General features: G+C 42.5%; 1 long non-coding RNA gene across 1 annotated transcript; it reads left to right on the top strand.

The window, feature by feature from the left end:
• On the top strand, positions 1–25,583 carry LOC121002670. Its single transcript, XR_005779305.1, has 3 exons — positions 1–10; positions 14,532–14,541; positions 25,444–25,583. It is a non-coding gene; the product is annotated as an uncharacterized LOC121002670 (long non-coding RNA).
• Positions 25,584–26,945: the final 1,362 nt, after the last annotated feature.

Genomic DNA, 26,945 nt, shown 5'->3' with positions numbered 1-26,945 from the left:
AAGGTCGTGGGTTCGAATCCCAGCAGAAGCTTTTCTGAAATACACAAGCACTAACTCCATATATGGACATACAGGGTGGGACACAGGAAGAGGTTGCATTGCATCGCTGACATGGAGGTAAGTAGAAGTGTTTATTTTATTTTTTTTAATACCCGACTGTTACTGCCATGGGGGGAGCAGGAGGCACTTGATACTGGCACATGGGGGGAGGGGGGTTGGCACCTGATACTGGCACATGGGGAGGGGGGGGAGATGGCATGGCACTATGATACTGGGACATGGGGGGGGAGAGAGGCACTTTATACTGGCACTTTTGGGGGGGGGGGATGGAATGGCACTATGATACTGGGACATGGGGGGGAGGCACTTGATACTGGCACTTTTGGGGGGGGAGATGGCATGGCACTATGATACTGGGACATGTGGGGGGGAGGAGAGAGGCACTTCATACTGGCACATTGGGGGGTAGATGGCACTATGATACTGGGACATGTGGGGGGGGGGGAGAGAGGCACTTCATACTGGCACATTGGGGGGATGGGAGATGGCACTATGATACTGGGACATGTGGGGGGGAGGAGAGAGGCATTTGATACTGGCACATGATGGGGGGGCATCTATGGGGACACTTACTGGCACATTATTGGGGGGAATTATGGGGGACACTAGGCCGGCAGCCTATCAGAGGCCGGACACTGAGGGGCATCTACAGGGGCACTATATATGGGGCATTTTATACTGGTACATTATGGGGGGCACTAGCAGGAAGAAGGGGGAAAGGAGCACTATGGGGGAATTCACTGGGGGCACTATATAGGGGTATTTTATACTGGGACATTATGGGGGCACTATGGGGACATTAGCTCAACTGGGGGCATTACAAGGGGGTATTTTTTGCACTGTCACATTAAAAGGAGAATTATTTCTACTAGGAGGGGGAGGGGGCATTATGGTGGGTTTTATTACTCCCACATGGTATGACCCCCTAGTAGCAGCACTAGCCTCTCCCTGCTCTGTGACCCCTCTGCCCCTTCTCCAAATCCTTATTATGAAATCTTTCTCATTAGGATAAAGCACATCAGCTCCGCCGAGCCCCCGGCCAAAGTGTTGAAGTGGCGTCCGAGATCCCCAAGGGCCAAGCCAAGTAACTAAGTTTTTATGTGAAATATGTTTGTTATACACATATAGCCTACACTGTGCCACACAATATACAGTATACCGCGCCACTGTGCCACACAATATACAGTATACCGCTACACTGTGCCACACAATATACAGTATACCGCTACACTGTGCCACACAATATACAGTATACCGCTACACTGTGCCACACATTATACAGTATACCGCTACACTTTGCCCCACAATATACAGTATACCTCTACACTGTGCCCCACAATATACAGTATACCGCTACACTGTGTAGTCTGTTCTATAAGCACCATTGTTTTGTGGCGGCGGACAGAAAATAATCTGGAAGTGCCCCTCCCGAGACCAGGCTCTGACTGCTAGGGAGGGGTCTGCTGAGCTAACGGATGCCCCCTATGGCAGTAGCACCACCATAGCCCCCATATATGGAGGGGAGGGGGTGGGGGGAAGGGGTGACACAATTTTCTACCGCACCGGGTGACACCAGCCCTAGCAACGCCACTGTCCCAACGGAACCTACTTCAGAAAATCAATATGGCAGCCTCCATGAAAATTTTAATAGACGGAACACTCAGTGTGTCACAATGGAACCCTTTAGCAGACATGGATGATGATATCACAATCGGCCATTGCTGTTTTTCTCCCTGATAGCAGCCATTTTGTTTTATTCTTTAGGGCTCATGCACACGACCGTATGGCTTTTTCAGTGTTTTATGGTCCGTTTTTTATGGATCCATTGTTCTGTTTTTTGTTTCCGTTGTGTTTCCTTGCCGTTTTTCCGTTCCGTTTTTCCGTATGCCATATACATTATACAGTAAATACATAGAAAAACATTTTCAATAGATGTTTCCGCAAAAACGCAACAGATACGGAAGACATACAGATGCATTTCCGTATGTGTTCCATTTTATTTGCGGACCCATTGACTTGAATGGAGCCAAGCACCGTGATTTGTGGACAAGAATAGGACATGTTCTATCTTTTCACGGTACAGAACTACGGAAATACTGAAACGGAATGCACACGGAGACACTTCAGTTTTTTTTTGCTGAACCATTGAAATGAATGGTTCAGTATATGTACCGCATACTGAACTCAAAAAATGGGCAGTATGCTGAACGCAAAATACTGTCGTGTGCATGAGCCCTTAGTCAGGTTTGGATGTGTGCATATCAACAGGTGAGGATAATTTTATATGGTTCAGCATATCATGTCTGCTTGCTGGAATATATGATTAATCCAAAAATATGCTGTTGTGAAAATTGGAATACTGCTCAGTGTATTTTTGCAATCCCAGAAAAAACAAGCCTTCCTACCTGTTTTTGATGGTATAGCCATTTAAACTTCGAGAGTTCCCGTTTGGACCAGCTGTTTTAGCACTTGGGGAAGAAGATGCCACCGACGGTGTTAAGCCTTTTATGGTCATTGTTTCTTTACCACTATAATGCAGGGTCAGGTCAGTTCAGCATCTGCACCTCACCAACCGACATGGGACATCAAATCTTTTAAGGAGTTTTGTCTAGGTTAGATTGACAATTCACCTTTCTGTCCAATCATCCTTCTGTGCTAGTACCGAATGTCCTTAGCATCACTGCACCTGCCCTATCTGTTTGAGTAATTCATAAGCAGGATCCCGCCCAGTATTGCAGTGATGCTAAAATCAGTATTGCTCATACATTTGATATCTTCCTTCCTGAATAACATTGTTATAATATAAGCTCTTACCAACTGTGCAAATTCATTGAATTGCAAGCTCTTTTTAACTGTAAATTTAAATGTACGCCCCCAGCAAAACAAGATGGTATTCCCCATGAAAATTTCAATAGACGGAACACTCAGTGTGTCACAATGGTACCCTTTAGCAGACATGGATGATGATATCACAATGGGCCAATGCTGTTTTTCTCCCTGACAGCTGCCATTTTACTTCACTCTTTATTCAGGTTTGGATGTGTACTTATTAACAGCTGAGGATAATTTTATATGACTCTGATACCTGTTTCTGATGGTATGGCCATTTAAACTTCAAGAGTTCTCCTTTGGACCAGCTGTTTTAACACTGGGGGAAGAAGATGCTACCGACGGTGTTAAGCCATTTATGGTCATTGTTTGTTTGGCACTGCAACGCAAGATCAGATCATTTCAACATCTGCACCTCATCAACCGACATGGTACATCAAATCTTTTAACCTCTTCCGGACACATGACGTACCATTACGGCATGATGTCCCAGTACTTAAGGCAGGCTTTGATCGGAACAAGGTGCCTTCTCAAATCATTGAGCAGGCACCTTGGGTCAATGCACAGGGGGCTCCCGTGACCCCCCTGTGTCAACGATCGCCGCAAACAGCAGGTAAATTCAGAGGCTTTTACAGGTTGCGGCGGGCGGCAATGCCATTGGTTCCCTGTTGGGCTGTAGGGGGGACCCGATGGCATGGAAGGCAGCGCGATGCCTTCCTTAGGCATCGGCACTGCCTTCCGATGACAAGCCTGTGAGATCCAGCCCCCTGAATCTCACAGGTCGGAAGCTGTATGAGAAATACACACTGTATTACTCATACAGCCAATGCATTCCAATACAGTATTGGAATGCATTGTAAAGGGGATTAGAAAATCACAGAAATAAGATAATAATGCACTTAGTAAAGTAGATACAAACATTATATATGGACAAAGTCCTCACTCTGATATGATAATATCTGAGACACTTAGCCAATATATTTTGATCAAAACACATCTGAGCCCGCCTACCAAGCGCCAAGGTGGTCTCAAGTCAGGCGGGTCCTACGCTAAACCTACCTAAGCCATTAGGCTTCTATGTTCAGGAGCGCAGACGCCGCACATATGGTGTGCTGTTCCTAGTCACCTCCATGTGCATCAAGCAACCAATGGGAGGAGTAGCAAGAACACCCATATGTACGACCTAATCAAGGTGCTCTATTGGATAGGAAGGGCAAAAGTGCAGAGGAATGCTACTCCCAAGATAAAATAGGTGCGCATTCACACTTGAAGGTGCCACTCCCTCAATCAGATACTACATAGACAAAAAAATCACAGAAAAAACTAAGATAAAAACATCCTGCACGGTATGATATACAATTGTGCGGATGTCCCTGGCCATATTATTGAAGAAAATCAAGTCACCTTCATGTGCTCCTAGTCACCTCCATGTGCATCAAGCAACCAATGGGAGGAGGAGCAAGCACACCCATATGTACCACCTAATCAAGGCGCTCTATTGGATAGGAAGGGCAAAAGTGCAGAGGAATGCTACTCCCAAGATAAAATATTTTTTTGTCTATGTAGTATTTGCTTGAGGTAGTGGCACCTTCAAGTGTGAATGCGCACCTATTTTATCTTGGGAGTAGCATTCCTCTGCACTTTTGCCCTTCCTATCCAATAGAGCGCCTTGTTTAGGAGGTACATATGGGTGTGCTTGCTCCTCCTCCCATTGGTTGCTTGATGCACATGGAGGTGACTAGGAGCAGCACACCATATGTGCGGCGTCTGCGCTCCTGAACATAGAAGCCCAATGGCTTAGGTAGGTTTAGCGTAGGACCCGCCTGACTTGAGACCACCTTGGCGCTTGGTAGGCGGGCTCAGATGTGTTTTGATCAAAATATATTGGCTAAGTGTCTCAGATATTATCATATCAGAGTGAGGACTTTGTCCATATTTAATGCTTGCATCTACTTTACTAAGTGCATTATTATCTTATTTCTGTGATTTTCTTCAATAATATGGCCAGGGACATCCGCACAATTGTATATCATACGGTGCAGGATGTTTTTATCTTAGTTTTTTCTGTGATTTTTTTTGTCTCTAAAGGGGATTAGACCCCCAAAAGTTGAAGTCCCAAAGTGGGACAAAAAATAAAGTGAAAAAAATAGTTGAAAAAATAACATTTTCCCCCCAAAAAATGTAAAGTTTCAAGTAAAAATAAACAAAAACGTCATTTTCCCCAAATAAAGTTAAAAAAATTGGTAAAAAATAGGGAAAAAAATAGTAAGTAGACATATTAGATATCACCGCGTCCGTATCTACCGGCTCTATAAACATATCACATGATCTAACCCCTCAGATGAACACCGTAAAAAATAAAAAATAAAAACTGTGCAAAATAAACTTACATCACAAAAAGTACAACAGCAAGCGATAAAAAAGGCGTATGCCCACTAAAATAGTACCAATCTAACCGTCACCTCATCCCACGAAAAATTAGCCCAAAAAATAAATAAATATGGCTTAGAATATGTAGATATTAAAACATCATTTTTTTTGTTTTAAAAAAGCTGTTTTTGTGTAAAACATACATAAATGAATAAAAAGTATACATATTAGGTATCGCGGCGTCCGTATCGACCGGCTCTATAAACATATAATATGACCTAACCCCTCAGATGAACACCGTAAAAAAATAAAACAGTGCTAAATAAACCATTTTTTTGTCACCTTACAACACAAAAAGTGTATTAGCAAGCGATCAAAAAGTCATATGCACCCCAAAATAGTGCCAATAAAACCGTCATCTCATCCCGCAAAAAATGAGACCCTACCTAAGATAATCGAATATGGAGACACTAAAACATGATTTTTTTTTTTGTTTCAAAAATGAAATTATTGTGTAAAACTTACATAAATAAAAAAAGTATACATATTACGTATCGCCGCATCCGTAATAACTTTCTCTATAAAAATATCACATGACCTAACCCCTCAGGTAAATACCGTAAAATAATAAAAATAAAAACGGTGTAAAAAAAAGCCTTTTTTTGTCACCTTACATCACAAAAACTGTAATAGCAATTGATCAAAAAGTCATACGCACCCCAAAATAGTGTCATTCAAACCGTTATCTCATCCCGAAAAAAATCATACCCTAACTAAGATAATCGCCCAAAAACTGAAAAAACTATGGCTCTCAGACTATGGAAACACTAAAACATGATTTTTTTTGTTTCAAAAATGAAATCATTGTGTAAAACTTACATAAATAAAAAAAAGTATACATATTAGGTATCGCCGCATCCATAATAACTTTCTCTATAGAAATATCACATGACCTAACCCATCAGGTGAATACCGTAAAAAAATAAAAATAAAAACGGTGTAAAAAAAGCTATTTTTTGTCACCTTACATCACAAAAAGTGTAATAGCAAGCTATCAAAAAGTCATACGCACCCCAAATTAGTGCCAATCAAACCGTCATCTCATCCCGCAAAAATCATACCCTACCCAAGATAATCGCCTAAAAACTGAAAAAACAATGGCTCTCAGACTATGGAAACACTAAAACATGAAAAACTTACATAAATAAAAAAAAAGTGTACATATTAGGTATCGCCGTGTCCGTGACAACCTGGTCTATAAAAATACCACATGATCTAACCTGTGAGATGAATGTTGTAAATAACAAAAAAATAAAAATGGTGCCAAAACAGCTAATTCTTGTTACCTTGCCTCACAAAAAGTGTAATATAGAGCAACCAAAAATCATATGTACCCTAAAATAGTACCAATAAAACTGCCACCCTATCCCGTCGTTTCTAAAATGGGGTCACTTTTTTAGAGTTTCTACTCTAGGTGTCATGGCGGGGAGTGGGGTCAAAGGGAAAAGTGGATAAGCCTGGCCAAAAGGAGTGATAAAGGAACAGGTCACCTCCTACCGCGTCCCTAATACTCTCTCTGACTCCTCACCATATGAGCGGACCCCGATGGTGGGATGGCTCATACACTGGATACCTAATATCCTGAGTCGCCCTGGAAATCTCTCACTTAGGAGCAGGGGAGAGACTACTTGTTCATCTACAACACGGAGGAACAGGAATCTCTAACAAAGGCCAGGCTGCAAGAAAGGGAAACACATACAGCTAAAGGAGATGGCAGGTAAGTGAAACCAGTAACACACTTACCTGCCATAGACACACTGACTGGAACCCGTGTACAAGTGCTAGTGTCCACACCAACATTAAAGGATACAGCACACACCACGAACCACAAAGGAACCCAGGACACCATAGCTGCAATAACTTGAGACAGGGGAATGTCTAGTAAACATGACACAAAACACAAACAGACATATAACACCAAACTAGACATTCAAACACCCTGCACATACAAATAGGGACAGGAAGGGAAGCAGACATCGGGATGACATAGAACATCTGTCCGGTGAGGGCCACCCTTGTGGTCATACTGTCACGACGGGGTAAATAGGGGGGTCAGCTGGCCAAAAATGAGTAATAAGGGAGCAGGTCACCTCCTACAACATCCCTAATCCTCTCCCTGACTCCTCACCGTATGAGCGGACCCCGATGGTAGGACGACTCATACTCGGGATACTTAAAGACCCTAAGTCGCCCTGGTAATCCCACACCAAGGAGCAGGGAAGAGACGACCTGTTCATCCCAGTAATGGAGGAACAGGAGTCTCTATCTGAGGCCAGGCTGCAAGGAGAGGCTGCATGAGCCGTCCCACCATCGGGGTCCGCTCATACGGTGAGGAGTCAGGGAGAGGATTAGGGATGTTGTAGGAGGTGACCTTATTACAAATTTTTGGCCAGGCTGACCCCCTTTTACCCTTTGACACCACATGGTGGGGGGTTTCCCCCACTCCCCGTCATGACACTAGGGGTGCATCAGGGGGGCTTCAAATGGGACATGGTGTCAAAAAACCAGTCCAGCAAAATCTGCCATCCAAAAACCATATGGCATTCCTTTCCTTCTGCGCCCTGCCGTGTGCCCGTACAGCGGCTTACAACCACATATTGGGTGTTTCTGTAAACTACAGAATCAGAGCCATAAATTTGGAGTTTTGTTTGGCTGTTAACCCTTGCTTTGTAACTGATAAAAAATTATTTTAATGGAAAATTTGCCAAAAAAGTGAAATTTTGAAATTGTATCTCTATTTTCCATAAATTCTTGTGGAACACCTAAAGGGTTAACAAAGTTTGCAAAATCAGGTTTGAATACCTTGAGGGGTGTAGTTTCTAGAATGGGGTAATTTTTGGGTGGTTTCTATTATATAAGCCTCACAAAGTGACTTCAGACCTGAACTGGTCCTTGAACAGTGGGTTTTTGAAAATTTATGAAACATTTCAAGATTTGCTTCTAAACTTCTAAATTCTATGCAAATTTGGTATTTTTTTTATAAATAAAAAAGAATTTTTTTGACTCCATTTTACCAGTGTCATGAAGTACAATATGTGACGAAAAAACAATCTCAGAATGGCCTGGATAAGTCAAAGCGTTTTAAAGTTATCACCACATAAATTAACAATGGTCAGATTTGTAAAAAATGGCCTGGTCCTTAAAGGGAACCTGTCATGTGGATATTTGATTATAATCTAACTAATTATATACAATCATTTACTACTAATAAGTACCTTAGATGTATTCACTTACTGGTGTGACAGATGGTTACCTCATAATATACACACAAAGATGCCACATGCCGCATGCTAATGAGCTGATTTGAGTCCAGCGTGATGTCATTGAGTCTAGCGTTTTTTTTTATTCAGAGCTATAGCCACTCCCCTGCCCACCTTCTGCTGATTCATATGGAAAATACAGTTGCAAGAAAAAGTATGTGAACCCTTTGGAATGATATGGATTTCTGCACAAATTGGTCATAAAATGTGATCTGATCTTCATCTAAGTCGCAACAATAGACAATCACAGTCTGCTTAAACTAATAACACACAAAGAATTAAATGTTACCATGTTTTTATTGAACACACCATGTAAACATTCACAGTGCAGGTGGAAAAAGTTTGTGAACCCCTAGATTAATGACATCTCCAAGAGCTAATTTGAGTGAGGTATCAGCCAACTGGGGTCCAATCAATAAGATGAGATTGGAGGTGTCAGTTACAGCTGCCCTGCCATATAAAAACACACACCAGTTCTGGGTTTGCTTTTCACAAGAAGCATTGTCATCATGTGAATGATGCCTCACACAAAAGAGCTCTCAGAAGACCTACAATTAAGAATTGTTGACTTGCACAAAGCTAGAAAGGGTTATAAAAGTATCTCCAAAAGCCTTGCTGTTCATCAGTCCACGGTAAGACAAATTGTCTATAAATGGAGAAAGTTCAGCACTGCTGCTACTCTCCCTAGGAGTGGCTGTCTTGTAAAGGTGACTGCAAGAGCACAGCGCAGACTGCTCAATGAGGTGAAGAAGAATCCTAGAGTGTCAGCTAAAGACTTACAAAAGTCTCTGGCATATGCTAACATCCCTGTTAGCGAATCTACGATACGTAAAACACTAAACAAGAATGGATTTCATGGGAGGATACCACAGAGGAAGCCACTGCTGTCCAAAAAAAACATTGCTACACGTTTACAGTTTGCACAAGAGCACCTGGATGTTCCACAGCAGTACTGGCAAAATATTCTGTGGACAGATGAAACCAAAGTTGAGTTTTTTGGAAGAAACACACAACACTATGTGTGGAGAAAAAGAGGCACAGACACCAACATTAAAACCTCATCCCAACTGTGAAGTATGATGGTGGGGGCATCATGGTTTGGGGCTGCTTTGCTGCGTCAGGGCCTGGAAGGATTGCTATCATCGAAGGAAAAATGAATTCCCAAGTTTATCAAAACATTTTGCAGGAGAGCTTAAGGCCATCTGTCCACCAGCTGAAGCTTAACAGAAGATGGCTGTTGCAATAGGACAACGACACAAAGCATAGAAGTAAATTAACAGAATGGCTTAAACAGAAGAAAATACACCTTCTGGAGTGGCCCAGTCAGAGTCCTGACCTCAACCCGATTGATCTGCTGTGGCATGACCTCACAAAAGCGATTTACACCAGACATCCCAAGAATATTGCTGAACTGAAACAGTTCTGTAAAGAGGAATGGTCAAGAATTACCCCTGACCGTTGTGCACGTCTGATCTGCAACTACAGGAAACGTTTGGTTGAACTTATTGCTGCCTAAGGAGGTTCAACCAGTTATTAAATACAAGGGTTCACATACTTTTTCCAGCTTCATTGTGAATGTTTACATGGTGTGTTCAATGTTTCCAAAAACATGGTAACATTTAAATATTTGTGTGTTATTAGTTTAAGCCGACTGTGATTGTCTACTGTTGTGACTTAGATGAAGATCAGATCACCTTTTATGACCAATTTGTGCAGAAATCCATATAATTCCAAAGGGTTCACATACTTTTTCTTGCAACTGTAACTGTCAATCAGCAGCAGGTAGGCGGGAAGAGTCAGGAGCTCATGAATATTCAGGACTCATCATTATGAGCTGGAGCTTTTCAATACAAAATGTTGGCAGATTGACTGGGTCAATTAAAGATAGTGACCCAGCATTTTGCTAAGAGAATCAGTCACTTATTTATGTTGCCCTTAGTTAGGACACCATAAAACTGGTGACAGGTTCCCTTTAAGGTGAAAATGAGCCCAGTCCTTAAGGAGTTAAAAAGTTTTGTCTAGGTTAGATTGACAATGCACCTTTCTGTCCAATCAACCTTCTGTGCTAGTACCGAATGTCCTTAGCATCACTGCACCTGCCCTATCTGGTCCAGGAATTCATAAGCAGGATCCCGCCCAGTATTCCAGTGTGGCTACAATCAGTATTGCTCAAACATTTGATATCTTTCTTCCTGAATAACATTGTTGTAATATAAACTCTTACCAACTGTGCAAATTCATTGAATTGCAAGCTCTTTTTAACTGCAAATCAAAATGGCAGCCTCCAGAAAATCAATATGGCAGCCCCCATGAAAATGTCAATAGACTGAACACACAGCGTGTCACAATTGAACCCTCCTTCTGAAAATCAATATGGCAGTCTCCATGAAAATTTTAATAGACGGAACACTCAGTGTTTCACAATGGAACCCTTTAGCAGACATGGATGATGATATCACAATGGGCCATTGCTGTTTTTCTCCCTGACGGCAGCCATTTTTCTTCATTCTTTAGTCAGGTTTGGATGTGTGCATATCAACAGGTGAGGATAATTTTATATGACTCAGCATATCATGTCTGCTTGCTGGAAGAAACGATTAATTGAAAAATATGCTGTTGTGAAAATTGGAATACTGTTCAGCGTATTTTTGCAATCCCTTCCTACCTGTTTTTGATGGTATAGCCATTTAAACTTCGAGAGTTCCCTTTGGGCCAGCTGTTTTAACACTGGGGGAAGAAGATGCCACCGATGGTGTTAAGCCTTTTATGGTCATTGTTTCTTTGCCACTATAATGCAGGGTCAGGTCAGTTCAGCATTTGCAACTCACCAACGGACATGGGACATCAAATCTTTTAAGGAGTTTTGTCTAGGTTAGATTGACAATGCACCTTTCTGTCCAATCAACCTTCTGTGCTAGTACCGAATGTCCTTAGCATCACTGCACCTGCCCTATCTGGTCCAGGAATTCATAAGCAGGATCCCGCCCAGTATTCCAGTGTGGCTACAATCAGGGATGATGACATCACAATGTGCCCTTGCTGTTTTTCTCCCTGACAGCAGCCATTTTACTTAATTCTTCAGTGAGGTGTGGATCTATGCATATCAACAGGAGAGGATACTTTTTTGTGCTTGCTGGAAGATATGATTGATCAAAAAGGCGTATTTGTACAGATTGGAATACTGTTCATCGTATTTTTAGCTGGCTAAACTATTATGCTTAGCATGTTTAAGGCCTGTTTAAATGGGCGAACATTGAATTATAGGATATGCTAATACCTGCATACCTTCTTCACAGTATTCCGGAAGAGTATTGCCTGGCCTATAAGGCTTTTGACACTGGTTAAAGGGGTTATCCAACTCTTATAATGTTTTCCCTAATGCCCGTGCCCTTCATACTGGTCATACTTACCCTGCTCCCTGCCATCCTCATCACTTCTAATGTCTGCACGACCGCACTGCATCTCCCCTGCGATCAAAACATCTGGCAACTGGAACAAGTCTCCCTAGCATCGCAGGTGATGCTAGGGAGGCTTGTCACTGTTGCGGCCTGCGATTGGCTGCTTCCCCCATCGCCCTTGGGGGCATTAGAAGCGATGCAGGTGCCAGGGAGCGGGTTAAGTATGCCCAGTAAGAGGGGCCCAGGCATTAGGAGGGACATTGTAGTGGTTGGATAATCCCGTTATGTCGCTCTTCACAATGAGATATAGTACTACCCAAATATTTTACATTTACTCATTCTTACAATTTGTTCACATTGACCATGAAGTAGCAGAAATATGACTAGAACTGAAAGTATTCCTTTTTTTTCCTGACATATTTTATAATATTTCTATATAGTCAGAGCTCTGTCTTTCAGTCATAGAATTTTTTCTCAGATCTCATTCTTCCCTTTGCACAGCCATAGTTATACAACATTCTACCTGTCTGTGTTCACCACCACTAGAGGGAGTTTAGGGCTGTGTAGAAAGATTTGTTATTAAAGGGTTTATTGCAGAATCTCAACTTATCACTATCCACAGGATAGGTTATAAGTGTCTGACTGATGTGGCTCCAACTGCTAAAATTACAAGAATGGGGTTCCTGTCTCCCTACAGTCAAGCATACAGACCACAAAAGACAGCTTAGTAAAGTGCTCTGCCGTCTCCAGCTGTCCCATAGAGTCTGAATGGAGCAGCACTGTGCATGCTCAGCCGCAGCTCTTTTCAAACAGGGGAAACAAGAAAACTGTTCTTGTGAATTGCGGAAGTTCCCATAGTTAGACCACAACCAATCAGATAGTAAGCCCTTATCCTGCGAATTGTTAATTTGTCATTCAGGGACAATCCCTGTAAATTCAATGAGAGCTGCATATAATTTATATAAAAAGTTATGTTACTTTCTACTTTGGGGGAATTTATTGGGGTATCTATGCAAATTTTGGTGCAAGTCCCCCTTTTGCTCAAAAATGTGTAACTTTAAAAAAAAAAGTTGGTGAGGTGTGGGCAAGGAGAAGGAGGGTGGGGCAGGGCCTATGCAGACCATGGGTAATTTATGCCAGAAATTTGCCATTTTATGTCAGCAAACTTTAAACTAAGACCAGCATACAGGCCACGACTGAGAATCTGCCAATGTAAGGACATTCTGTGTGTGTGTGGAGCTAACATAACCCCATCTGTGGCATTTCGAAAGTCAGCTATATACAATCACGCACCTTTGTAGAGTAACCTCTTTGCGCACAGAAGTGACTTGTTGAATTTGACTTTCTCCACTTACAGCTTACGCATCAGATACCCAGGCGTTAATCAAGTAGCCTTTTAATCCAGAGATTGTATTACAAGATGTTGCAGGGTAATCCAGATGGTAAAAGAATTATGCCAACAATAAACGCCTAGCTCAGAAAATGGATGCTGCTACTCAGAAGCTGAGCACACTATGAGCAAGGCATCACTGCGAAAACAGGGAGTGGCTAGGCAAAACTAACTAGTAACCTGAAAACAGGAAAACAGAGGGGGGGGGAGAGGAGCATAACAATACACAATGCAAGATACTGGAACAGAACAGATACTGGAACAGAACACCATCATTTATATTTACCTCCACCCTTGAAAGCCTGAACTTCGGACTGTGGATGGCTTGGGAGGATCTTTGGACATTCTGCCAGCTCTGTGTGTCCTCTGTGTGTGCTGTGTGAACTCCATGTCCCCTGTGTGTGGTCAGTTACCCCCAGGGGCATAGCTAAAGGCTCATGGTCCCTGGTGCAAGAGTTCAGCTTGGGCCCCCCTTCCTTCAGTGCTTTGTGACCAGGGGCTGGGAAGCACATAGCCTTCCTACTGCCTGAGGCAAATATTGAAACGGCCCCCCCCCCCTGCCAGATTCTTGACCTAACCCCTTCCTTCCATAACAGTGTGCCATACAAAGATCTCCCAAAACAGTATGTTATCCACAGATCCCCATAACAGTGTGTCATCTACAGATCCTCCCATCAGGGCCAGCATTAGGGGGGGGCAAACTGGGCCATCCTCTAAGGGGTGCCGCTGAATGTGGGGCAGCAGATCGCTAAACAGTCACTCAGACAGTGTTACTGAAGAGTCAGGACTCCGGTTCCCAGCTTAGGAGTCCCTGCTATACAGATGTAGCAGGGTTAGCACTCCAGCTCTTAACTCAAATTTCTTAACTTGTCGTGTTATCTTGAGACAAAAGCCATTGAAAAGCAATTGAAAGTGTTTGATTAGATTAGATAAACAACTCAGAAATCTCAGAAAACAGGAGTGTTAACTCTACTCCATCCGTAACTTCATGTGTATTTAATTTGATTTGAGATCACAACCATCTACATTAACCACCTCAGCCCCCCTAGATTAAAACCCCTTAATGACCAGACCACTTTTTACAATTCTGCACTACACTACTTTCACGGTCATACAACTTACCACCCAAATGAATTTTACCTCCTTTTCTTCTCACTAATAGAGCTTTCATTTGGTGGTATTTCATTGCTGCTGACATTTTAACTTTTTTTGTTATTAAACGAAATTGACCGAACTTTTTGCAAAAAAATGACATTTTTCACTTTCAGATGTAAAATTTTTCAAATAAAACTACATTTCTATATAAATTTTTCTCTAAATTTATTGTCCTACATGTCTTTGATAAAAACAATGCAATAAGTGTATATTTATTGGTTTGCGCAAAAGTTATAGCGTTTACAACCTATGGTAGAAAAAAGTGAATTTCCGCATTTTGAAGCAGCTCTGACTTTCTGAGCACCTGTCATGTTTCCTGAGGTTCTACAATGCCCAGACAGTAAAAACACCCCACAAATGACCCCATTTCGGAAAGTAGACACCCTAAGGTATTCGCTTATGGGCATAGTGAGTTCATAGAAGTTTTTATTTTTTGTCACAAGTTAGCGGAAAATGATGATTTATTTTTTTTCTTACAAAGTCTCATATTCCACTAGCTTGTGACAAAAAATAAAAACTTCCATGAACTCACTATGCCCATCACAAAATACCTTGGGGTGTCTTCTTTCCAAAATGGGGTCATTTTGGAATTCAGTTGTTTTTTTTTTGGCACAAGTTAGCGGAAATTGATTTTTTTTTTGTTTTTTCTCACAAAGTCTCCCTTTCCGCTAACTTGTGACAAAAAGTTCAATCTTTTATGGACTCAATATGCCCCTCAGCGAATACCTTAGGGTGTCTACTTTCCGAAATGGGGTCATTTGTGGGGTGTGTTTACTGTTCTGGCATTTTGGGCGGGGCTAAATTGTGAGCAACCCTGTAAAGCCTAAAGGTACTCGTTGGACTTTCGGCCCCTTTACGCACCTAGGCTGCAAAAAAGTGTCACACATGTCGTATCGCCGTACTCAGGAGAAGTAGGGCAATGTGTTTTGGGGTGTATTTTTTACATATACCCATGCTGGGTGAGAAAAAATATCTCTGTAAATTGACAACTTTGTATAAAAAAAATGTAAAAGTTGTCATTTACAGAGATATTTCTCTCACCCAGCATAGGTATATGTAAAAATACACCCCAAAACACATTGCCCTACTTCTCCTGAGTACGGCGATTCCACATGTGTGACACTTTTTTGCAGCCTAGATGCGCAAAGGGGCCCAAATTCCAATGAGAATCTTTACGATTTCACAGGGCATTTTTTACGCATTTGGATTCCAAACTACTTCTCACGCTTTAGGGCCCCTAAAATACCAGGGCAGTATAAATACCCCACAAGTGACCCCATTTTGGAAAGAAGACACCCCAAGGTATTCCGTGAGGGGCATGGCGAGTTCCTAGAATATTTTTTTTTTGGCACAAGTTAGCGGGAAATTATTTTATTTTATTTTTTTCTCTTACAAAGTCTCATATTCCACTAACTTGTGACAAAAAGACAAAAAATTAAATTTTACATTAACTCTCCATGCCCCTCACGAAATACCTTGGGGTGTCTTCTTTCCAAAATGGGGTCACATGTGGGGTATTTATACTGTCCTGGCATTTTAGGGGCTCTAAAGCGTGAGAAGAAGTCTGGAATATAAATGTCTAAAAAAATTTACGCATTTGGATTCCGTGAGGGGTATGGTGAGTTCATGTGAGATTTTATTTTTTGTCACAAGTTAGTGGAATATGAGACTTTGTAAGAAAAAACAAAAAACAAAAAACAAAAATCAATTTCCGCTAACTTGTGACAAAAAAATCTTCTATGAACTCGCCATGCCCCTCAAAAGTGATCTTTTTATAGCGCCGCAGCGATGTTACGGTGTGATCAGAAAACAAATAAATTCTGTCACTGCGGTGGGGCGGACTGAACGCAAGTGTGCGCACAAGATCAGGCCTGATCAGGCGAACACTGCGTTTTTTTGTAGAGCCTATAGAACATGTCCTATTCTTGTCCGCAATTGCGGACAAGAAAAGGCATTTTCTATATAGTTCTGGCAATGTGCGGATCCGCAAAAATGCTGAAAGCACATTGCCGGTGTCCGTGTTTTGCGGATCCGCGGTGTCCGTGTTTTGCGGATCCGTGGATCCGCAAAACACATACAGACGTCTGAATGGAGCCTTACAGGGGGGTGATCAATGACAGGGGGGTGATCAGGGAGTCTATATGGGGTGATCACGCCCCTGTAAGGCTCCATTCAGACGTCCGTATGTGTTTTGCGGATCCGCGGATCCGATCCGTGGATCCGCAAAACACATACGGACGTCTGAATGGAGCCTTACAGGGGGGTGATCAATGACAGGGGGGTGATCAGGGAGTCTAATATCGGGTGATCAGGGGTTAATAAGGGGTTAATAAGTGACAGGGGGGGTGTAGTGTAGGGGTGTTTGGTGCTACTTACAGAGCTGCCTGTGTCCTCTGGTGGTCGATCCAAGCAAAAGGGACCACCAGAGGACCAGGTAGCAGGTATATTAGACGCTGTTAACAAAACAGCGTCTAATATACCTTTCAGGGGTTAAAAAAATCGCATCTACAGCCTGCCAGCGAATGATTGCCTTCACTCTGCGGTCCAGCTCACCCCAAACCATCTCGATTGGGTTCAGGTCCGGTGACTGTGGAGGCCAGGTTATCTGGCGCTGCACCCCATCACTCTCCTTCATGGTCAAATAGCCCTTACTTTCAAAGTTTTCCCAATTTTTCGGCTGACTGACTGACCTTCATTTCTTAAAGTAGTGATGGCCACTCGTTTTTCTTTACTTAGCTGCTTTTTTCTTGCCATAATACAAATTCTAACAGTCTATTCAGTAGGACTATCAGCTGTGTATCCACCTGACTTCTCCTCAACGCCACTGATGGTCCCAACCCCATTTATAAGGCAAGAAATCCCACTTATTAAACCTGTGAAGTGAAAACCATTAAAGGGAACTACCTCTTGAAGCTCATCAAGAGAATGCCAAGAGTGTGCAAAGCAGTAATCAAAGCAAAAGGTGGCTACTTTGAAGAACCTAGAATATGACATATTTTCAGTTGTTTCACACTTGTTTGTTATGTATATAATTCCACATGTGTTAATTCAATGTTTTGATGCCTTCAGTGTGAATCTACAATTTTCATAGTCATGAAAATAAAGAAAACTCTTTGAATGAGAAGGTGTGTCCAAACTTTTGGTCTGTACTGTATATATGTATATATATATATATATACCCTTTAAGATTCCCTTTCTGAGAAGGGTGAGCCTGCCTACGCAGGTTAACCCTTTCCTTATTTAACACTTGTTACCTCATAGGAACAATTAGTGCTAGGTGGGGGAGAGGTTGCTGCTGGCGTGTGTTTGTGTAGGTAATGCAATTGTACATTGATTGGATGTAGGTTTCATAGTATTGTATTGTTAGACATAGTGTTGATTGTGCCTGTATCTAGATATTACGTTAGGGAACAGTACGTTAATAAGGAAGCAGAGTCAAGCACCCCTCAATATCATTTTAAAGTCGTCTACAGATCCCAATTAACAGTACACCATCCACAGATCCCAATTAACAGTACACCATTCACAGGTCCCTATTAACGCTGGCAGGCTGTAGATCAGCTTGTTTACCTGCAGTTCCTGTGAACGCGCGCTCCTGTGTGCGGGCGTTCACAGGAAATCTCGCGTCTGGCGAGATGACGCGCCGGAGCGTCCAAGAGGAATGAATCGACCGCCTCCGGAACGCAATCCTGCGTTAGGCGGTCCGGAGGCGGTTAAAGACAAGGGCCTTAACCATTGAGCTATAGAGCTTAATGTTAAACTGCTGCAGAAAAACCTCATTGTAGTTTGTCATGTATTAGGTATTCATATACAGCAGAAGCATCATTTTATATTTTTTTAATACTTGTAAAAAAATGTATGGCACAAAATAAATATGTAATTACTAAAAAATATATAAAAAATGATACCTCTGATATATATGATTATGCATAATACATGGGAAACTACTACTGAGGTTTTTAGCCATAATATATTTAAAGCAGTGTAACATGGAGCTCTATAGCTACAGTGGTTCAGGTTCTTGCTTTTAATGTAGATGGTTGTGAGTTCAAATCCCAGCAGAAACATTTCAAAAACAGAGGCTAAATAAAACTTAAATACACAGGTGAAAAGTTTAATTTTATTGAAAAAATAGAGCAAAACGTAAAATATGATCAAATAAAACCCATATTAATCCATGCCAACCTTTTTAACTTGTGTAACCAGTATTTTTTGTTGGGAAAGGTGGCAAACCTAACAGCACCCCCGCTGAGGAACTCTGTAGGCACCCTCACAGCAGCAATCCCAACCTCAGTCAGTGCTATAAACATTAGGACTCACTTTGGAAAAAAATATTTTTTTCTTTTCATCACGATAGTCAGACCCTCATAACTTTTTTATAGGGTGGGTCCTCCACTTAGATATATGACAATAGTTATGTCTATGGAGATGTGTGGGGGCTCATTTTTTGCGAGACATTCTGCCATTTTTGACAATACCATTTTGGGGTGTGTATGACTTAATCACTTTATATTTATAGTTTAACAGTATGGGCATTTTTGCATGCAGCGATGCCCATATTTTTTTTATTTTTTTGGGGGGGGGAAGGGGGTGATTTGAATTTTTTTATTTTTTTTATATTTTCAAAACTTCTTTTTATTTTTGTTAGGTTACCAAGTGGACCACAACTTCCAATCATCAGATTGCAACTGATACAGAATAATTGAAATTGCTCCGTTAATATAGAAATCACTATATCACAGTTCAGTGCTGCTACCTAGTGGCCTGAACTGGGATATACTAATAATCAGCCTGGAAGCCTAGTACAGGCTGTGGCTCATTATTAGACCAGGGTGCTTTCCCCGTCCTCCGCCGGGGGAAAGCGCGCCTGTTGTTAGTACATTATTACAAGATTTGGGGCCCCACTTTTGATTTTGCCCAGGGCCACATTTTGTCTAAAACCGGCCCTGCCTCCCATAACAGCATATCATCTACAGATCCTCCCATAACAATGTGTATTCCACAGATCTGCCAGAAGTGTGTATATATATACAGTACAGGCCAAAAGTTTGGACACACTTTCTCATTCAAAGAGTTTTGTTTATTTTCATGACTATGAAAATTGTAGATTCACACTGAAGGCATAAAAACTATGAATTAACACATGTGGAATTATATACATAACAAACAAGTGTGAAACAACTGAAAATATGTCATATTCTAGGTTCTTCAAAGTAGCCACCTTTTGCTTTGATTACTGCTTTGCAAACTCTTGGCATTCTCTTGATGAGCTTCAAGAGGTAGTCCCCTGAAATGGTTTTCACTTCACAGGTGTGCCCTGTCAGGTTTAATAAGTGGGATTTCTTGCCTTATAAATGGGGTTGGGTCCATCAGTTGCATTGAGGAGAAGTCAGGTGGATACACAGCTGATAGTCCTACTGAATAGACTGTTAGAATTTGTATTATGGCAAGAAAAAAGCAGCTAAGTAAAGAAAAACGAGTGGCCATCTTTACTTTAAGATATGAAGGTCAGTCAGTCAGCCGAAAAATTGGGAAAACTTTGAAAGTAAGGGCTGTTTGACCATGAAAGAGAGTGATGGGGTGCTGCGCCAGATGACCTGGCTTCCACAGTCACCGGACCTGAACCCAATCGAGATGGTCTGGGGTGAGCTGGACCGCAGAGTGAAGGCAAAAGGGCCAACAAGTGCTAAGCATCTCTGGGAACTCCTTCAAGACTGTTGGAAGACCATTTCAGAGGACTACCTCTTGAAGCTCATCAAGAGAATGCCAAGAGTGTGCAAAGCAGTAATCAAAGCAAAAGGTGGCTACTTTGAAGAACCTAGAATATGACATATTTTCAGTTGTTTCACACTTGTTTGTTATGTATATAATTCCACATGTGTTAATTCAATGTTTTGATGCCTTCAGTATGAATCTACAATTTTCATAGTCATGAAAATAAAGAAAACTCTTTGAATGAGAAGGGGTGTCCAAACTTTTGGTCTGTACTGTATATTCATAGGAACAGTTAGTGCTAGGTGGGGGAGGGGTTGCTGCTGGCGTGTGTTTGTGTAGGTAATGCAATTGTACATTGATTGGATGTAGGTTTCATAGTATTGTATTGTTAGACATAGTGTTGATTGTGCCTGTATATAGATATTACGTTAGGGAACAGTACGTTAATAAGGAAGCAGAGTCAAGCACCCCTCAATATCATTTTAAAGTCGTCTACAGATCCCAATTAACAGTACACCATCCACAGATCCCAATTAACAGTACACCATTTACAGGTCCCTATTAACAGTGTCCTCCACAGATCCCTATTAACAGTGTACCATCCACAGATCCCTATTAACAGTGTCATTCACAGATCCCTATTAACAGTGTGCCATCCACAGATACCGCGCTGGCCACCAATGATGGGGGGGTGATTTTAATTAGGGGGGGAAGAGGGGAGGCCGCACTGGCCACCAATGATGGGGGGGTGATTTTAATTAGGGAGTGAGGGAGAGGGGAGGCCGCACTGGCCACCAATTAGTTAAATACAGGGGAGGGGGGTCTTCCCCTTCCTGCCTGGCAGCACCTGATCTCTTACAGGGGGCTATGATACGCACAATTAACCCCTCAGGTGTGGGGTTAATTGTGTGGATCACAGCCCCCTGTAAGAGATCGGGTGCTGCCAGGCAGCAGGGGGCAGTCATGTACACGTGGTTACTGATCAGAGCCCCACCGATTAAACTGGGACTCCGATCGGAACTCTCCGCTGCCACCAATGATGGGGGAAGGTGATTTTAATTAGGGGGGGAAAGGGAAGGCCGCACTGGCCACCAATGATGAGGGGGTGATTTTAATTAGGGGGGGAGAGGGGAGGCCGCACTGGCCACCAATGATGGGGGGGTGATTTTAATTAGGGGGGGAAGAGGGGATGCCGCACTGGCCACCAATGAATGGGGGGGTGATTTTAATTAGGGAGGGGGGGAGAGGGGAGGCTGCACTGGCCACCAATGAATATAATACTGGAGAGGGAGGGAAGGGGGCCCGCACTGGCCACCAATGATGGGGGGGTGATTTTAATTAGGGGGGGGAAGAGGGGAGGCCGCACTGGCGACCAATGATGGGGGAAGGTGATTTTAATTAGGGGGGAGAGAGGGGAGGCCGCACTGGCCACCAATGAGTTAAATACAGGGGAGGGGGGTCTGCCACCTCCTGCCTGGCAGCACCCGATCTCTTACAGGGGGCTATGATACGCACAATTAATCCCTCAGGTGCGGCACCTAAGGAGTTAATTGTGCTGATCACAGCCCCCTGTAAGAGATCGGGTGCTGCCAGGCAGCAGGGGGCAGTCATGTACACAGTTCGTAGTATATTCTAACTCGAAGCGTCTCCATCACTATGGGAACGCCTCTGTGTTAGAATATGCTGTCGGATCTGAGTTTTCACGAAGTGAAAACTCAGCTCTGAAAAAGCTTTTATGCAGACGGATCTGCGGATCCGTCTGTGTGAAAGTAGCCTGCGGCCACGGACCACGGATGCCAATCTTGTGTGCATCCGTGTTTTTTCATGGACCCATTGACTTGAATGGGTCCGTGAACCGTTGTCCGTCAAAAAAATAGGACAGGTCATATTTTTTTGACGGACAGGAAACGCGGATCACGGCCGCGGATGAACAACGGTGCATTCTCCGAGTTTTCAACGGACCCATTGAAAGTCAATGGGTCCGCAGAAAATCACGGAACAACGGCCACTGATGCACACAACGGTCGTGTGCATGAGGCCTAACATTCATTTCAATGGGAAGCAGCATTTGCTTCCTTTTTAGGCTACATGCACACGACCGTATGTGGTTTTTTTGTGGATCTGCAAAAAAAATGGATGACATCCGTATGCCATTAGTTTTTTTTGCGGATCCATTGTAACAATGCCTAAAACGGACAAGAATAGGACATGATCTAGTTCTTTTGCGAGGCTACGGAACAGACATACTGATGCGAACAGCACACGGTGTGCTGTCTGCATTTTTTGCGGACCCATTGAAATAAATAGGTCCACATCCTATCCTCAAAAAAAATGGAACGAACACGGAAACAAACAACGTTCGTGTGCATGTAGCCTTACACATGCAAAAAAGAAGCGTGTAAAAGCATGTCCTATCTTGGGGCAGAATGAGCACTGATTTTTTCATTCAAATTGATGGGAAGCAGAAAATACGCACCATTTATGATAGGCACACCAAAAATTGCATCAAGAAACGCTTTAAGAAAACGCATCACAAAACTAACGTAATTTTGATTCATAAAAATCTGCTTGGATTCAGCATTGATTTTTTACACATGTATTTTGAAAATCAGCTGTGTGAACAGACCCTAAGGCTGGGTTCACACGAGCGGATGCCGTGCGTGGCATACGCTCCGTGAAAGAGTGCCAAGACCCGATGCAGACTGCAGAGGCACGGAGCATTAACATGACTGATAATGCTCCGTGCCTCTCTGTGATCTCTTTACTACAAAATCACAGTGACAACTGTGATTTCGTAGTAAACAGATCACAGAGAGGCACGGAGCATTATCAGTCATGTTAATGCTCCGTGCCTCTGCAGTCTGCATCGGGTCTTGGCACTCTTTCACGGAGCGGATGCCACGCACGGCATCCGCTCGTGTGAACCCAGCCTAAGAGTTCTGAAATCTACTGAATTAGGCCTCATGCACACCGCCGGTTGTGTGCACCCCGCATCACGGATGCAGACCCATTCACTTGAGTGGATCCGCAATTCCGGAGATGCGGAATGGAGTCACGGAACGGAACACCGGAAGCACTACGGAGTGCTTCCGTGGTGTTTCTTTCCGTGGTTCCGCAACCCAAAAAAATATAACGTCATTTTTTTGCGGTGCGGATATACCACGGACCCATTCAAGTTGAATGGGTCTAGCCCGCTGCACGGATGTTGCCCGTGCATTGGGGACCGCAATTGCGGTCCCCAATGCACGAAACGGCCGCTCAACGGCCGTGTGCATGAGGCCTTACACTGACATAATGCTGTCAGTAATGTTGAGCAAGTTGAGCTTTGGATCATAGATTCGAAGTTAATTCATTCTAACACTTTGTTTTAATAATGTACAAAGACCTGTCTCCATACAATATCAAAACGTATATGTTTGGCAAAGACAAAATTAGTTAAGTCCGAAGTAGCAAGAGACTTTGGGGAATAATAGGAATGAACGAAGAGAGCTTTGGATCCTAGATCCAAAGTCGCTTTGCTCAAAACTTCAGTTTAATGCTGTACGGCCTCTTCGGAGGGCGTACATTTTAATGCTGTACGGAGACAGATCTCTGTACTCTGTATTAAACCAAAGTTTTGAGCAAAGCGACTTCGGATCTAGGATCCAAAGCTCTCTTCGTTTATCCCTAGCAGTGATGGTCAGTTCGCAGTGTTCGCCAGCGAACACATGCGGGCTGCCATCTTTTGTAGGGTAGACTCACCTGTCCGGCGATGCACAGGTTAGCCCTTACCTGTGCCTGTGCCGTGAGCCGGTCTGAAATCAAATGCGGTCACCGGGAGCAGGCAGTTCCGAGAACAGCCCGATGAAGGCCCCCTTCTCGGAACTGCCTGCTCCCGGTGACCGCATTTGATTTCAGACCGGCTCGCGGCTCAGGCACAGGTAAGGGCTTACCTGTGCATCGCCGGACGGGTCTACCTTACTAAATATGGCAGCCCGCATGTGTACACTGCGAACTGACCATCACTGATCCCTAGTGAATAACTTCAGGCTTTGATTCTACGACTTTAAAAACATTTTAAAACAGGAATTCGAAGTCAGCTTCGGTGCCGGCCGGTATCAAAGTCAACTTCAGATTCCTGTTTTAACCCCTTAGTGACCAGACTGTTTTGGGCCTTACTCACCAAGCGTTTTTCTTCCTTTTTTGATTGTCGCCTTCCAAGAGCTATAACTTTTTTTATTTTTCCATCTATATAGCTGTATGAGGGCTTGTTTTTAGCGTGAATAGTTTTTAATGCCACCATTTTGGGGTACACATAACTTTTTGATAAACTTTTATTAACTCTTTCTGAGAGCTTTTACGTTATAAATTTTACGGGGTTCATTTTTCAGTATAAATAACATAATATCTTATTCTCAGGGTCAGTACAATTACAGTGATACCAAATACATATAGTTATTTTTTTCTGTTTTACTACTTTTGTTCAATAAAACCTCTTTTTTAAAAGTAATAAAAATCTTTTTGCATTGCTGCTTCCCAAGACCCATTGTTTTTTATTTTTCTTTCTATGGAGTTGTGTGAGGGCTTAATTTTTGCGGGACGACTTATTGTTTTTACTGGTACCATTTTTGGGTTAATGACGCGTTTTGATTGCTTGTGATTACGTTTTTTCTGTAGGAACAAATTATTAATTAGCAATTCTATAATTATTTTTTAATTTTGCATTCCGCATTCACTGTAGGGGAAAATTTACATGATATTTATGTAGTGCGCGTTTCTACGAATGCAGCTATAGCAATTATATTGGGGAGATTTTTTTTTGCTATTTTTTTTATTGAAAAGTGTATTTTCTATGGAAAAAAACATATTTTATTTTTATTGGAATTTTAATTGGTTTTTTTTTACTTTTTTTTACCACTTAATAGTCCCACAAGGAGACTATAACAGATAACACTCTGATTGATTTTAAAATACAATGCACTATTCCTATAGTGGATTGCATTTTAATGTCAGTGCTATACTGACATTGACCAGCAGGCTGCGCCAGAGAGGCACAGCCTGCTGGAAACTACAGTACTTAGGCTGGTTTGGGGTCTAAATCAGACCCCAGCCAGCCTTCACACACATCGGCACCCCGCGATCGCATTTGTGGGGTGCAGATGGGAGACAGAGGGAGTCCGCTCCCTCTGTCAGCACTTTACATGCAGCGGGCGGTCCGGGCTGTTAGAGAGCTGGGCTTCTGCTCCCCGCTGCACGGGGAACCTGTGCAGCGCTTAGATTGGGCTGTCGAAAAAAAGCAGCAGCCCAGCCTAAGACCCCTTAGTGACCGCTATAAAAAGGCATATCGGTGGTCACTAAGGGGTTAAAATGTTTTTAAAATCATAGAATCAAAGCCCGAAGTTATTCACAGAAGTCCCGATTGACGAATTTTGCCCCTGCGAAGCACATACATTTTAATGCTGTGACCAAGTAAAGACAACTTTTCTGCAGCATGCAATAAACATTCCACAATAAGGGGGCAGCAATATTGTTTGTGGGCTGGTAAAGTTTGCGTGCCAGGGCTGCTTTCTAGTCCCAGTGCAGCTCTGTCGTCATATGAAGATCCAATTTTTAATAAATCCCCCCCTTTTATTTCCTCTACATGGCTTTTTAAAAACCTCTATTTGTTTTCAGTAGCACAATGAAATTGTCCATAGGATGCATGAGTTTAACCCCTTAGGGACCACCCATACGCCTTTTTATGGTGGTCACTAAGGGGCCTTAGGCTGGGCTGCCGCTTTTTTATGGCGGCCCAGTCTAAGTGCTGCACAGGTCCCCCATGCAGTGGGGAGCAGGGGCCTGGTTCTCACATGAGAGCTGCAGCCCTGCTCTAACAGCCCGGACTTGTAGGAGTGCCGATCTGGGCTGTTTAACACTTTACATGCGGACTCCCTCTGTCTCTCATCGGCACCCCGCAAATGCGATCGCGGGGTACCGATGTGTGTGAAGGCTGCCAGGGGTCTGATGTAGGCCCCAGACCAGCCTTCAGTAATTTCCAGGAGGTTAGAATAGCAATAGCATAGTGCATTGCATTTTAAAAGCAATCAAAATACTGTCTGTTATAGTTCCCTTGTGGGACTATTAAGTGATAAAAAAAAAGAAAAAAAGAATACATTTATCAAATAAAAAAAATTCCATTAAAAAAATCACGCATATTTTCCATTGAAAATACGTTTTTCAATGAAAAAAATTGCCAAAAAAATCACCCCCATATGTTTGGCATTGCCACGTCCGTAACGACCCAGACTACATAAATATCACATAAATTATCCCCTACGGTGAATGCCGTAAAAAAAAAAAAAGACAGAATTGCTCATTTATTCTTAGTTGCCACTGAAAAAACTTAATAACAAGCGATCAAAAAGTGCCATTTACTCCAAAATGATACCAATGATCCCGCAAAAATCAATCCCTCACACAACTCCATAGAAAGAAAAATAAAAAAGTTATGGGTCTTGGTAAGCAGCAATGCAAAAACATTTTTTTCTTTTTAAAAAAAGAGGTTTTATTGCAAAAAGTAGTAAAACGTAAAAAAAAACTATATGTATATGGTATCACTGTAATCCTACTGACCCAGAGAATAAAGATATTATGTTATTGATGCCAAAAAATGAATGCCGTAAAATTTATAATGTAAAACCGCAGTGGCAGTAATAAAAGTTCATCAGAAAGTTATGTGTAACGCCCCAG

This window comes from Bufo bufo, chromosome 5 (assembly GCF_905171765.1).
Source record: "Bufo bufo chromosome 5, aBufBuf1.1, whole genome shotgun sequence".
Classification (NCBI taxonomy): Eukaryota; Metazoa; Chordata; class Amphibia; order Anura; family Bufonidae; genus Bufo; species Bufo bufo.
The sequence above is the reverse complement of the archived record's forward strand: the minus strand, read 5'-3'. Positions and strand labels throughout refer to the sequence as shown.